Source organism: Oncorhynchus gorbuscha, unplaced genomic scaffold, assembly GCF_021184085.1.
Source record: "Oncorhynchus gorbuscha isolate QuinsamMale2020 ecotype Even-year unplaced genomic scaffold, OgorEven_v1.0 Un_scaffold_2408, whole genome shotgun sequence".
In the NCBI taxonomy this organism is placed as follows: Eukaryota; Metazoa; Chordata; class Actinopteri; order Salmoniformes; family Salmonidae; genus Oncorhynchus; species Oncorhynchus gorbuscha.
Genome location: NW_025746928.1, coordinates 4368 through 20000, shown reverse-complemented (window position 1 = coordinate 20000; position 15633 = coordinate 4368). Strand labels below are relative to the sequence as shown.

Below are 15633 nucleotides of genomic sequence, written 5' to 3'. Positions count from 1 at the left end.
CAAAGACCTAGAGGATAAACAACACCAACAGACAGAGACCTGGAGGATAAACAACACCAACAGACAGAGACCTGGAGGATAAACAACACCAACAAACAGAGACCTGGAGGATAAACAACACCAACAGACAGACAGAGACCGGGAGGATAAACAACACCAACAGACAGAGACCTGGAGGATAAACAACACCAACAGACAGAGGCCTGGAGGATAAACAACACCAACAGACAGACAAAGACCTAGAGGATAAACAACACCAACAGACAGAGACCTGGAGGATAAACAACACCAACAGACAGAGGCCTGGAGGATAAACAACACCAACAGACAGAGACCTGGAGGATAAACAACACCAACAGACAGAGACCTGGAGGATAAACAACACCAACAGACAGAGGCCTGGAGGATAAACAACACCAACAGACAGATGGAGACCTGGAGGATAAACAACACCAACAGACAGAGACCTGGAGGATAAACAACACCAACAGACAGATGGAGACCTGGAGGATAAACAACACCAACAGACAGGGACCTGGAGGATAAACAACACCAACAAACAGAGACCTGGAGGATAAACAACACCAACAGACAGAGACCTGGAGGATAAACAACACCAACAGACAAAGACCTAGAGGATAAACAACACCAACAGACAGACAGAGACCTGGAGGATAAACAACACCAACAGACAGACAGAGACCTGGAGGATAAACAACACCAACAGACAAAGACCTAGAGGATAAACAACACCAACAGACAGAGACCTGGAGGATAAACAACACCAACAGACAGACAGAGACCTGAGGATAAACAACACCAACAGACAGACAGAGACCTGGAGGATAAACAACACCAACCTGACCTGGTCTCTGTCTGTCTGTCTCTCTCCTCTGTTCTCTCCAATGCAATTCTCTCTCCCTATCGATCTCCTTCCCCATTAGTTAAGCTACCTGCTTGAACCCCCCTCTCTGTCTCTCTCTACACCTCTCCCTCCTCTCCCTCACCTCCTCTCTCTCCCTCATCTCTCCCCCTCTCTGTCTCTCTGTCTCTCTCTCCCTCACCTCCTCTCTCTCCCTCCTCTCTCCCCCTCTCTGTCTCTCTGTCTCTCTCTCCCTCACCTCCTCTCTCTCCCTCCCCTCCTCTCTCTCCCTCCCCTCCTCTCTCTCCCTGTCTCTCTCCCTCCTCTCTCTCTCTCCCTCCTCTCTCTCTCTCCCTCCTCTCTCTCCCTCCCCTCGTCTCTCTCCCTTCACTCATCTACTCCCTTCACTCAGTAAGATATTGGAGGGTAATTGTGAGTAGACAAATATGGGAGTACATGGAAAAGAATGATCTTATTACAGCCAATCAGCATGCTTATCACAAAAACCATTGCACTACCACTGCATTGGTCGACATGACCGACCAGTGGCTCAATGCTACGGATAATGACAGGTTTGTGGGCGTATTCTTTTAGATTTTACTGCAGCATTTGATTTAGTGGATCATGAGATAATTTTGACAAAAATGTAATGCATTATGGTTTTAAGGAGGTAGCATTGAATTGGGTACAGTCATATCTAACTGACAGGAAACAGTCCACCTGTATCAACGGTTAGTTTTCTTCCCCTCATGCTTTAAACTGTGGAATACCGCAGGGCAGTTGCCTTGGACCACTTCTTAATTAAATATATACCAATGACCTTCCTTATGCCTTATCTGAAACTCAAGCTACTATATTTGCAGATGATACAACAATTTATACAGCAAGACAATAGGTTCAACAGGTACAGCAAGCTTTACAAGGAGATTTGGAGAATATCAGGGAGTGGGTTTGCCGGAACAAACTTGTTTTAAATACCAAGAAAACCAAAGTTATGTTGGTCTGTTCCACTAAGAAAAGGCCAACATAGCATGGGATACAATTAAGTATCAGTACAAACTGAGGAAGTGTCAGAAACCAAACTCCCGAGAGTGCAGCTAGACAACTGAGGAAGTGGCAGAAACCAAACTACTAGGAGTTCTCTCTCTCTCCTCTCTCCCAAAAGAGACACCTGTTTGAACCCTCTCTCTCTCTCTCTCTGTCTCTCTCTCTGTCTTTCTCTCCCTGACTCTCTAACTCCCCTCTCTCACTCCCCTCTCTCCCTCCTCTCTCTCTCTCCCCTCTCTCTCCCTCCCCTCCCACCTCCCCTCTCCCTCTCCTCCTCTCCCTCCCCTCCTCTCTCCCCCTCTCTCCCCCTCCCCAATAGTGACACCTGTTTGAACTATCTCTCTCTCTCTCCAAAGGGCGGTATGGAGAGAGGTCCTAGCAGCAGCCAGGTGTGGAACCCCTCCTCTGTTATCTGTATGGACAGAGCAGAGCCCCCCCTGCTGACCTGGTGGTCCACCTGCAGGTCTGGGATGGGGAGAGGAGGAAAACATCAGTCCACTGGAGAGGAGTGGCCACCATACAGGACCCTCGGCTGTTTCAAGGTAACAATGATTTACACCTATTTGAATACATTCAGTACCATACAGGACGCTTGGCTGTTTCAAGGTAACGATGATTTACATTTTTGCTATAATAGGCATTTGTAAAACAGACCTATTTGAATACATCCAGTACCAGTCAAAAGATTGGACACACCTACTCATTCTTTATTTTTTAAAACTATATTCTACATTGTAGAATAATAGTGAAGACATTCAAACGATTTAATAACACATATGGAATAATGCAGTCACCAAAAAACTGTTAAACAAATCAAAATATTATTTATGTTGAGATTCTTCAAAGTAGCCACCCTTTGCCTTGATGACAGCTCTTGGCATTCTCTCAACCAACGTCATGAGGTAGTCACCTGGAATGCATTTCAATTAACAGGTGTGTCTTGTTAGAAGTTAATTTGGGGAATTTCTTTCCTTCTGAGCCAATCAGTTGTGTTGTGACAAGGTAGGGTACTCAGTAGAAGTCGAATGATTGTGATTTTTCAACACCGATACCGATTATTGGAGGATCAAAAAAAGCCGATACCGATTTATCGGCCAATATAATAATTGTAATAATGACAATTACAACAATACTAAATGAACAATGGACACATTTATTTTAACTTAATATAATACATAAATAAAATCAATTTATTCTCAAATAAATAATGAATCATGCTCAATTTGGTTTAAATCATGCAAAAACACAGTGTTGGAGGAGAAAGTAAAAGTGCAATATGTGCCATGTAAAAAAAGCTAACGTTTAAGTTCCTTGCTCAGAACATAAGAACATATGAAAGCTGGGTGGTTCAACATTCCCAGTTCTTCAATATTCCCAGTTCCCAGTTCTTCAATATTCCCAGTTCTTCAATATTCCCAGTTCTTCAATATTCCCAGTTCTTCAATATTCCTAGTTATTCAATATTCCCAGTTCTTCAATATTCCCAGTTCCCAGTTCTTCAATATTCCTAGTTATTCAATATTCCCAGTTCTTCAATATTCCCAGTTCCCAGTTCTTCAATATTCCCAGTTAAGAAGTTTTAGGTTGAAGTTATTCTAGGAATATGACGCGTCGACTATTTCTCTCTCTACCATTTGTATTTCATAGACCTTTGACTATTGGATGTTCTAATAGGCACTTTAGTATTGCCAGCCTAATCTCTGGAGTTGATAGGCTTGAAGTCATTAACAGCGCTGTGGTTCAAGCATTGCCAAGAGCTGCTGGCAAACGCAGTAAAGTTTGAATTTTTACGAGCCTGCTGCTGCCTACCACCACTCAGTCAGACTGCTCTATCAAATATCAAATCATAGACTTAATTATAATATAATAAACACAGAAATACGTGCCTTTGGTCATTAATATGGTAAAATCCAGAAACGATCATTTTCAAAAACAAAATGTTTATTCTTTCAGTGAAATACGGAACCGTTTCGTATTTTATCAAACGGGTGGCATCCCTAAGTCTAAATATTGCTGTTACATTGCACAACCTTCAATGTTATGTCATAACTATGTAAAATTCTGGCAAATTAGTTGGCAATGAGCCAGGCGGCCCAAACTGTTGCATATACCCTGACTCTGAGTGCAATGAACGCAAGAGAAGTGACAGTAGTTAACTAGTGTAAAGAGACTTGCTTGGGCCAAGAAACACGAGCAATGGACATTAGATCAGTGGATATCTGTCCTTGGGTCTGATGAGTCCAAATTGGAAATTTTTGGTTCCAACCACCGTGTCTTTGTCAGACCTGGAGTAGGTGAACGGATGATCTCTGCATGTGTGTTTCCCACCGTGAAGCATGGAGGAGGAGGTATGGGGGTGCTTTGCAAGTGACACTGTGATTTATTTAGAATTCAAGGCACACTTAACCAGCATGGCTACCACAGCATTCTGCAGTGATAAACCATCCCATCTAGTTTGTGCTTAGTGGGAATATAATTTATTTTTCAACAGGACAATGAACCAACACATCCAGGCTGTGTAAGGGCTATTTGACCAAGAAAGAGAGTGATAGAGGGCTGCATCAGATGACCTGGCCTCCACAATCACCTGACCTCATCTCAATTGAGATGGTTTGGGATGAGTTGGACCGTAGAGTGAAGGAAAAGCAGCCAACAAGTACTCAGCATACGTGGGAACTCCTTCAAAACTGGTTGGAAAAGCATTCCAGGTGACGACACCATGAAGCTGGTTGAGAGAATGCCAAGAGTGTTCAAAGCTGTCATCAAGGCAAAAGGATGGCTACTTTGAATGATCTAAAATATATATGGACTTGTTTAACACTTGCTTGGTTACTACATGATTCCATATGTGTTATTTCATAGTTTGGATGTGTAGAAGAACGTTAAAATAAAGTAAAACCCTTGAATGAGTAGGTGTGTCCAACATTTTGACTGGTGGACTGTATAACTAGAATTATAGTATATTTCTAATGTTTGAATACATAGACTATGGTTGATTGCACTGGCCAAGTAACTATGAGTATAATGACTTGGTTTTTACTATCGAGTCTCCCTCCTTCCTTTCCGATCTCTCCCTCTCTCCTCTCTTTCTTCCCTCCATCGCACCCTCCCCTCTTCTCTCCACAGGTCGATGCCTGACTTACTGGCTACAGGCGTGTGACTGACAGCTCGAGTGTCGGCGGCATGCTCTCGCGCTGTCCTGCTGTCAGTCACTCTGGAGATGGGTTCTGCGCCAAGGCGACCGGAGCAGCAACAGCTGAAAGGTAGACTTATACAGATTTCTTCGTTTATATAATGTCTGTTTTGGGCTGTTGTTTCTGGTTTACTTTTTTTGTTGTCTATTTAATTGTAGGGTTTATGTTTTTATTTATTTTTTTTAAATCGAAGACAAGAGGCTACTTTTGCTTTTGGTTCGTCTCTACCTGGCTGCTTTTATTGAGCACATACTGTCATGTGGAACGTGTTTCTAGTCGCCGCTGTGTTGGACCCTGTAAACCAATCAAAGGTGCGCGTTGGGCTACGTCATTCTGTTCACATTGCATTGTATTGATTATTGATCAGTGGTCTGTAATTGCTTGGTTATTGTCTAGACATTCTATCTCGTGTGTAATGTAACGGGTGTCATCCGTGTATTCATTGTGTCGTTCAATCGATCATTTCTCTAAAGTACCTTAAAGCACTTTCCTGTACGAGGACAGAAATGTTTTTTTTCAGGATTGAGATTTAAAAAAAGGTGTCTTCTTTAATCTTTCCTGAATAAACCCAACAATTTAACCTATATTCTGTACCATTATCCATCCTGTGTTTATTAATTGAGTCAATTCAATACCTACATCATATTTGGTTTCTTATTAAAATTGGCAATTGTTTATTGGCAATGTTCGGAACATTCGCTCCACGGGACATTCCAATGTGCTCCTCTCTCCCGGTGTTGTGTCCTCTCTCCCGGTGTTGTGTCCTCTCTCCCGGTGTTGTGTGTCCTCTCTCCCGGTATTGTGTCCTCTCTCCCGGTATTGTGTCCTCTCTCCCGGTGTTGTGTCCTCTCTCCCGGTGTAGTGTCCTCTCTCCCGGTGTTGTGTCCTCTCTCCCGGTGTAGTGTCCTCTCTCCCGGTGTTGTGTCCTCTCTCCCGGTGTAGTGTCCTCTCTCCCTCTCTCCCGGTGTAGTGTGTCTTTCCGAACGGACGAGGCGCTGTTAAACACACACTCGATACTTAGCGCACACCGACCGTCATTCTCTCTCTCTCTCTGCTTGGAGTGTATTTGGAGACCTCCATGGCCACGGGGAGTTGAGAGGGCAAGACGGAAAGGCTTGTTGTCTTTCCCGTTTTAATACTACCCAAGTTGTCCTTATGCCGCGTTTCACACACTCCTGTTCTCGCCACTATCCCCGATGCGGTGGAAAACGGGGTGCGGGTTTTCAGATACGGTAGGTTGTATACTTTAAGCCGCTAAATACGGGATGTTTTGGTTGTATTTTTTTAGGTAGCTTGTTAGCCCTTTAGCCAAGCGGCGGGGGGTGAAACGTGCCTTCGCTTTCTTCTTGTGTGTTTTGATCCGTGATCGAAGGAGCTGGTTGCGCTTTGATCGATCAAACGGCGTCGGGATGTTCGTATCCCGTCCGGGTTAGTTTAGTAATCTGGCTCATGTTTACTGTGTTAAAGTAGTGTGTTGAGGGCCACCTCAAGGGGCTGAGTGGAGGACAGGGAAGGCAGCAGGCCCGTCTTGTGTGGAGTTTGTTGCCTTGTCCCCCCTTTCACCGTCTTTCGGGGAGGCGGAGATGAATGGGATCTCACTTCAACGCGATGGGAGGGAGAGGCTTGCTACGGTACCGGAGGAAGCGGGAGGACTGGACTAACCGGCTGGCTACGGTACCGGAGGAAGCGGGAGAACTGGACTAACCGGCTGGCTACGGTACCGGAGGAAGCGGGAGGACTGGACTAACCGGCTGGCTACGGTACCGGAGGAAGCGAGAGGACTGAACTAACCCTGATAGTTACGGTACCCGGCAGCTAACTAACTAACGCGTACCGGCGACGTTAATGTAACGATGCTAACTAGCTATTAGCTAACGTTAGTTATCCACTGTTATCTTGTTTAAACATAGCTTCTGTTTTGATGAGCTATTTACGGTGCTGCCTGACTAACAACTAACCGGGGGTTTATAATGACCGTATTTCCTAACCAGTCCGGTGTTGGTCATTGCTGTTAGCCGTCATTGTGGAAGTTGAAAGCAGCAAGTGCCAGGTACAACCTCTTTTTGATGAGTTTGTCAGTTTATAAGTTATTAGTCACCTTCATTAATTGTGTCTGTAGAAGGAAGACCAGCGGTTCCGTGTTTTATAGTGTAAACATATCGCAGGTTATCGTCCTGAATCACGTTATTACCACGACAGGACATCCCTTCCCTGTTCCTCTTCTATTCTCTTTATCTCACTCAGATAATAAGTCTTCTTTCAGTTTCACCCCTCCCATCCTCTGTCTCTGTGCTCTTTCTCTCACTCAGATAATAAGTCTTCTTTCAGTTTCACCCCTCCCATCCTCTGTCTCTGTGCTCTTTCTCTCACTCAGATAATAAGTCTTCTTTCAGTTTCACCCCTCCCGTCCTCTGTCTCTGTGCTCTTCTCTCTCAATCTCTGATCAGGTAGGTTCACCCCTTCTTAGTTCAGCTCTGACCCTCTCAGGACCACCCCTCTCTTCTCTCCTCTCCTCTCTCTTCTGTCAGGTAGGACCACCCCTCTCTTCTCTCCTCTCTCTCTCTTCTGTCAGGTAGGACCACCCCTCTCTTCTCTCTCTCTCTCTCTTCTGTCAGGTAGGACCACCCCTCTCTTCTCTCCTCTCTCTCTCTTCTGTCAGGTAGGACCACCCCTCTCTTCTCTCCTCTCTCTCTCTTCTGTCAGGTAGGACCACCCCTCTCTTCTCTCTCTCTCTCTCTTCTGTCAGGTAGGACCACCCCTCTCTTCTCTCCTCTCTCTCTCTTCTGTCAGGTAGGACCACCCCTCTCTTCTCTCCTCTCCTCTCTCTCTCTTCTGTCAGGTAGGACCACCCCTCTTCTCTCGTCTCTCTCTCTTCTGTCAGGTAGCACCACCCCTCTCTTCTCTCGTCTCTCTCTCTTCTGTCAGGTAGGACCATTCCTCTCTAACTCCTCCCCCTCTCTCTCTCTTCTGTCAGGTAGCACCACCCCTCTCTTCTCTCTCTCTCTCTCTTCTGTCAGGTAGCACCACCCCTCTCTTCTCTCCTCTCTCTCTCTTCTGTCAGGTAGCACCACCCCTCTCTTCTCTCCTCTCTCTCTCTTCTGTCAGGTAGGACCACCCCTCTCTTCTCTCCTCTCTCTCTCTTCTGTCAGGTAGGACCATCCCCTCTCTTCTCTCCTCTCTCTCTCTTCTGTCAGGTAGGACCACCCTCTCTTCTCTGTCGTCTCTCTCTCTTCTGTCAGGTAGGACCACCCCCTCTTCTCTCCTCTCTCTCTCTTCTGTCAGGTAGGACCACCCCTCTCTTCTCTCCTCTCTCTCTCTTCTGTCAGGTAGGACCATCCCCCTCTTCTCTCCTCTCTCTCTCTTCTGTCAGGTAGGACCACCCCTCTCTTCTCTCGTCTCTCTCTCTCTTCTGTCAGGTAGGACCATCCCCCTCTTCTCTCCTCTCTCTCTCTTCTGTCAGGTAGGACCATCCCCCTCTCTTCTCTCGTCTCTCTCTCTTCTGTCAGGTAGGACCATTCCTCTCTTCTCTCTCTCTCTCTCTTCTGTCAGGTAGGACCATTCCTCTCTTCTCTCCTCTCCTCTCTCTCTTCTGTCAGGTAGGACCATTCCTCTCTTCTCTCCTCTCTCTCTCTTCTGTCAGGTAGGACCATTCCTCTCTTCTCTCCTCTCCTCTCTCTCTTCTGTCAGGTAGGACCATTCCCTCTAACTCTCTCTCTCTCTCTCTTCTGTCAGGTAGGACCATTCCTCTCTAACTCTCCCCTCTCTCTCTCTTCTGTCAGGTAGGACCATTCCTCTCTTCTCTCCTCTCTCTCTCTTCTGTCAGGTAGGACCATTCCTCTCTAACTCCTCCCCCTCTCCTCTCTAGTCTGTCAGGTAGGACCATTCCTCTCTAACTCCTCCCTCTCTCCTCTCTCTTCTGTCATGTAGGACCATTCCTCTCTAACTCCTCCCCCTCTCTAACCCCTCCCCCTCTCCTCTCAGGTAGGACCATTCCTCTCTAACTCCTCCCCCTCTCTAACTCCTCCCCCTCTCCTCTTCCACCACAGGAAGGACCTCTCATCTCCAGCTGTTCTAGAGGTGTGGGTGTGACCGGTGCCCGACCCAGTGGTCCCCGACCAGAGACATGAGTGTGGTCCGAGACCCACAGGGGGCGTACAGGGGGGTGGGAGGGGGCGACCATCTGAAGGGTCTAGGGGTGGGGATGGGGGTGGACCCCCACAGCCACTTCACAGAGCACGCCCCTCGACCCCCTGTCCCTGGAGAAGAGGGGGACGACCGTGACCCCCACCACCTCCCCTCCAGCCATGGAGGCCGACCCCCCACCCAGTCCACCTGCTACCCCCCCTCCAAAACAGACCCCTCCTTCCGTAGTGGCGAGTCCTCGGCCACTCCCACCCCCAGGCGGCCGGACCTGGACCTAGGGTACGAGCCTGAGGGCAGCGCCTCCCCCACGCCTCCCTACCTGAAGTGGGCGGAGTCGCTCCACTCTCTCCTGGATGACCAGGAGGGCATCCAGCTGTTCAGGGGCTTCCTGAGACAGGAGGGCTGTGGGGACCAGCTGGACTTCTGGTTCGCCTGCTCCGGATTCAGGAAGAGCAGCCAGGAGAAGAGGCCCAAGCTGGCCAAGGCCATTTACAGGTAGGGATGACTTTTCTCTCTCTCATCTCTCTAGTCTCTCTTTCTTTCTCTCTATCACTTTCTCTAGTGTCTCTTTCTCTCTATTCTCGCTCTCATCTCTATTCTCTCTATTCTCTCTCTCATCTCTCTATTCTCTCTCTCATCTCTATTCTCTCTCTCATCTCTATTCTTTCTCTCTCTCATCTCTATTCTTTCTCCCTCTCTCTCTTTCTCTCTATTCTCGCTCTCATCTCTCTATTCTCGCTCTCATCTCTCTATTCTCTCTCTCATCTCTCTATTCTCGCTCTCATCTCTCTATTCTCGCTCTCATCTCTCTATTCTCTCTCTCATCTCTCTATTCTCGCTCTCATCTCTCTATTCTGTCTCTCATCTCTCTATTCTCGCTCTCATCTCTCTATTCTCTCTCTCATCTCTCTATTCTCTCTCTCATCTCTCTATTCTCGCTCTCATCTCTCTATTCTCGCTCTCATCTCTCTATTCTCTCTCTCATCTCTCTATTCTTGCTCTCATCTCTCTATTCTGTCTCTCATCTCTCTATTCTCGCTCTCATCTCTATTCTCTCTCTCATCTCTCTATTCTCTCTCTCATCTCTATTCTCTCTCTCATCTCTATTCTTTCTCTCATCTCTATTCTCTCTCATCTCTTTATTCTCTCATATCTCTATTCTCTTTCTCTCTATTCTCGCTCTCATCTCTCTATTCTCTCTCTCATCTCTCTATTCTCTCTCTCATCTCTATTCTCTCTCTCATCTCTCTATTCTCTCTCTCATCTCTATTCTCTCTCATCTCTTTATTCTCTCATCTCTCTATTTCTCTCTCATCTCTATTCTCTTTCTCTCTTTCTTTCTATTCTCTCATCTCTATTCTCTCTCTCATCTCTAGTCTCTCTTTCTCTCTATTCTCTCTCATCTCTAGTCTCTCTTTCTCTCTATTCTCTCTCTCTCTCTATTCTGTCTCTCATCTCTGTATCATCTCTATTCTCTCTCTCATCTCTCTATTCTCTCTCTCATCTCTGTATTCTGTCATCTCTATTCTCTCTCTCATCTCTGTATTCTGTGTCATCTCTATCTCTCTCTCATCTCTATTCTCTCTCTCATCTCTATTCTCTCTCTCATCTCTGTCTCTCTTTCTCTCTATTCTCTCTCTCATCTCTGTATTCTGTCATCTCTATTCTCTCTCTCATCTCTATTCTCTTTCTCTCTTTCTTTCATCTCTCTATTCTCTCTCTCATCTCTATTCTCTCTCTCATCTCTATTCTCTCTCTCATCTCTAGTCTCTCTTTCTCTCTATTCTCTCTCTCATCTCTGTATTCTGTCATCTCTATTCTCTCTCTCATCTCTGTATTCTCTCTCATCTCTATTCTCTCTCTCATCTCTATTCTCTCTCTCATCTCTATCTCTCTCTCATCTCTATTCTCTGTCATTCTAGTCTCTCTTTCTCTCTATTCTGTCTCTCATCTCTGTATTCTGTGTCATCTCTATTCTCTCTCTCATCTCTCTATTCTCTCATCTCTGTATTCTGTGTCATCTCTATTCTCTCTCTCATCTCTGTATTCTGTCATCTCATCTCATCTCTATTCTCTCTCTCATCTCTATTTCTCTCTCATCTCTATTCTCTCTATCATCTCTAGTCTCTCTTTCTCTCTATTCTCTCTCTCATCTCTGTATTCTGTGTCATCTCTATTCTCTCTCTCATCTCTATTCTCTTTCTCTCTTTCTTTCTATTCTCTCACATCTCTATTCTCTCTCTCATCTCTGTATTCTGTGTCATCTCTATTCTCTCATCTCTATTCTCTCTCTCATCTCTGTATTCTGTGTCATCTCTATTCTCTCACATCTCTATTCTCTCTCTCATCTCTATTCTCTCTCTCATCTCTCTATTCTCTCTCTCATCTCTATTCTCTCTCATCTTTTATTCTCTCATCTCTCTATTCTCTCTCTCATCTCTATTCTCTTTCTCTCTTTCTTTCTATCATCTCTATTCTCTCTCTCATCTCTAGTCTCTCTTTCTCTCTATTCTCTCTCATCTCTAGTCTCTCTTTCTCTCTATCTCTCTCTCATCTCTGTCTCTCTTTCTCTCTATTCTCTCTCTCATCTCTGTATTCTGTGTCATCTCTATTCTCTCTCTCATCTCTATTCTCTCTCTCATCTCTATATTCTGTCATCTCTATTTCTCTCTCATCTCTATTCTCTCTCTCATCTCTATTCTTCTCTCATCTCATCTCTCTCTCATGTTCTCTCTCTCATCTCTATTCTCTCTCATCTCAATCTTTCTCGTGATCTCTTGGAGCTCAATCATCATCTCTAGTCTCTCTCTCATCTCTATTTCTCAATCATCTCTATTTCTCTCTTTCTCTCTATTCTCTCTCTCATCTCTATGTTCTCTCATCTCTAGTCTCTCATCTCTGTATTCTCTCTCTCATCTCTATTCTGTTCTCATCTCTGTATTCTCTCTCTCATCTCTGCATCTTTCCAGGAAGTATATCCAGGATAGTGATGTGTCGAGGCAGATTAAACCAGCTACTAAGAGCTTCATCAAGACTGTGTGGTTCGATGCATCTGGACCCTGCCATGTTCCAACAGGTAGCAATGCATCAACCAATCATTATGTGATGTTGGAGCAGGTAGCAATGCATCAACCAATCATTACGTGATGTTGGAGCAGGTAGCAATGCATCAACCAATCATTATGTGATGTTGGAGCAGGTAGCAATGCATCAACCAATCATTACGTGATGTTGGAGTAGGTAGCAATGCATCAACCAATCATTATGTGATGTTGGAGCAGGTAGCAATGCATCAACCAATCATTATGTGATGTTGGAGTAGGTAGCAATGCATCAACCAATCATTATGTGATGTTGGCACAGGAAGCAATGCATCAACCAATCATTATGTGATGTTGGAGTAGGTAGCAATGCATCAACCAATTCATTGATGTTGATGTTGGAGTAGGTAGCAATGCATCAACCAATCATTATGTGATGTTGGCACAGGTAGCAATGCATCAACCAATCATTATGTGATGTTGGAGTAGGTAGCAATGCATCAACCAATCATTATGTGATGTTGGAGTAGGTAGCAATGCCTCAACCAATCATTATGTGATGTTGGAACAGGAAGCTGGTTGTTTTATTAATAACCTTTCACTGACCAGGCAGATGTTAATATCCTCCTCTGGGAGACACAGGAATCAGGACACATATACATTCATTGACATTTTATTGCGAACATATTTTCATGAACAGTTGTGGACAAGGGCTGGTTGTGTTGGTAGCTTGTACATAACTGTGTTGCTGCTGGTGTGGAACCCAGCTTCCCTCTCTGTGTTGTTGCTGCTGGTGAATAACCCAGCTTCCCTCTCTGTGTTGCTGCTGGTGGTGTGGAACCCAGCTTCCCTCTCTGTGTTGTTGCTGCTGGTGTGGAACCCAGCTTCCCTCTCTGTGTTGTTGCTGCTGGTGTGGAACCCAGCTTCCCTCTCTGTGTTGTTGCTGCTGGTGTGGAACCCAGCTTCCCTCTCTGTGTTGTTGCTGCTGGTGTGGAACCCAGCTTCCCTCTCTGTGTTGTTGCTGCTGGTGTGGAACCCAGCTTCCCTCTCTGTGTTGTTGCTGCTGGTGTGGAACCCAGCTTCCCTCTCTCTGTGTTGTTGCTGCTGGTGTGGAACCCAGCTTCCCTCTCTCTGTGTTGTTGCTGCTGGTGTGGAACCCAGCTTCCCTCTCTGTGTTGCTGCTGGTGTGGAACCCAGCTTCCCTCTCTGTGTTGTTGCTGGTGTGGAACCCAGCTTCCCTCTCTGTGTTGTTGCTGCTGGTGTGGAACCCAGCTTCCCTCTCTCTGTGTTGCTGCTGGTAGAGAACCCAGCTCCCCTCTCTCTGTGTTGCTGCTGGTAGAGAACCCAGCTTCCCTCTCTCTGTGTTGCTGCTGGTGTGGAACCCAGCTTCCCTCTCTGTGTTGCTGCTGGTAGAGAACCCAGCTTCCTTCTCTCTGTGTTGCTGCTGGTGAAGAACCCAGCTTCCCTCTCTCTGTGTTGCTGCTGGTGAAGAACCCAGCTTCCCTCTCTCTGTGTTGCTGCTGGTAGAGAACCCAGCTTCCCTCTCTCTGTGTTGCTGCTGGTGTGGAACCCAGCTTCCCTCTCTGAGATGAGTGTTGCTGCAGGTGTAGAACCCAGCTTCCCTCTCTGGGATGAGTGTTGCTGCAGGTGTAGAACCCAGCTTCCCTCTCTGGGATGAGTGTTGCTGCAGGTGTAGAACCCAGCTTCCCTCTCTGGGATGAGTGTTGCTGCAGGTGTGGAACCCAGCTTCCCTCTCTGGGATGAGTGTTGCTGCAGGTGTAGAACCCAGCTTCCCTCTCTGGGATGTGTGTTGCTGCTGGTGTGGAACCCAGCTTCCCTCTCTCTGTGTTGCTGCTGGTGTGGAACCCAGCTTCCCTCTCTGTGTTGCTGCTGGTGTGGAACCCAGCTTCCCTCTCTCTGTGTTGCTGCTGGTGAAGAACCCAGCTTCCCTCTCTCTGTGTTGCTGCTGGTGTAGAACCCAGCTTCCCTCTCTGGGATGAGTGTTGCTGCTGGTGTAGAACCCAGCTTCCCTCTCTGGGATGAGTGTTGCTGCTGGTGTGGAACCCAGCTTCCCTCTCTCTGTGTTGCTGCTGGTGTAGAACCCAGCTTCCCTCTCTGTTATGTGTGTTGCTGCTGGTGTAGAACCCAGCTTCCCTCTCTGGGATGAGTGTTGCTGCTGGTGTAGAACCCAGCTTCCCTCTCTCTGTGTTGCTGCTGGTGTGGAACCCAGCTTCCCTCTCTGGGATGAGTGTTGCTGCTGGTGTAGAACCCAGCTTCCCTCTCTCTGTGTTGCTGCTGGTGTGGAACCCAGCTTCCCCTCATTTTTAGTCTCACTTTCATTTTTTGTTTTATAGCCCGAATGAACAATAACGTTTTTGAAACTTTTGTACTGAAGCGAAGTTGTCCCTCTCCCAGGCCCAGACGGAGATCCAGAGCACTATGGAGGAGAACACCTACCCTCTGTTCCTGAAGTCAGACACCTACCTGGAGTACACCCAGACAGGGGAGGAGAGCCCCAAACCACCCAGCGACCACAGCTCCTCATCGGGTCCTGGGCAGCCCGGCTACCTGCCCACCCTCACAGAGGACGTAGAGTGGAGGTGTGTGTGTCTCTCTGTGTGTCTAGAGTCTGTGTGTCTCTCTGTGTGTCTAGAGTCTGTGTGTGTCTCTGTGTCTAGAGTCTGCGTATCTGGAGTCTGCGTGTATTGTGTTGTTGTTGTCAGCACTATGTCACCAGGTTAAACTCCTGGTCCATGTGAATGTAACTCGGTGAATTAAGGTGGTTTTGCTTCAGGTGCCGGGAAGAGGAGGAGGAGGAGGAAGAAGAGGAGAGCGGGGATACGCAGGCCAGCAGGCTGACCCAGAGGTTGCTCATGGAGACGGCTCCTCACAGAGTGTCGACTAATCGGAGAGCAGGGGAATGCCGAGAGTACAGGTAGGAGTCCAGAGAGAGAGTGTGTGTGTGTATGGATGTGTGTGTTTTTGGACATGTGTGTATGGAGTGTGTGTGTGTGTGTGTGTGTGTGTGTGTGTGTGTGTGTGTGTGTGTGTGTGTGTATGGATGTGTGTGTTTATGGACATGTGTGTATGGAGGTGTGGATGTGTGTGTGTGTTTGCGCCTGATTGTGTGAAATTCATGACCGTGTTTAGTATTTGTCCGAGTGGTTTCTATGCTGTAGAGAATCTCTGTGTGTTTGTACGCGTCCTACGCCGGGAGGATACCAGTATCGCCGGGAGGATACCAGTATCGCCGGGAGGACGCCAGTATCGCCTGGAGGACGCCAGTATCGCCTGGAGGACGCCAGTATCGCCTGGAGGACGCCAGTATCGCCTGGAGGACGCCCGT

General features: G+C 46.9%; 1 pseudogene; it reads left to right on the top strand.

Annotated features, from left to right (window-relative positions):
• The first annotated feature begins 817 nt into the window (after window positions 1–817).
• On the top strand, window positions 818–15235 carry LOC124025747 (annotated as a pseudogene).
• Window positions 15236–15633: the final 398 nt, after the last annotated feature.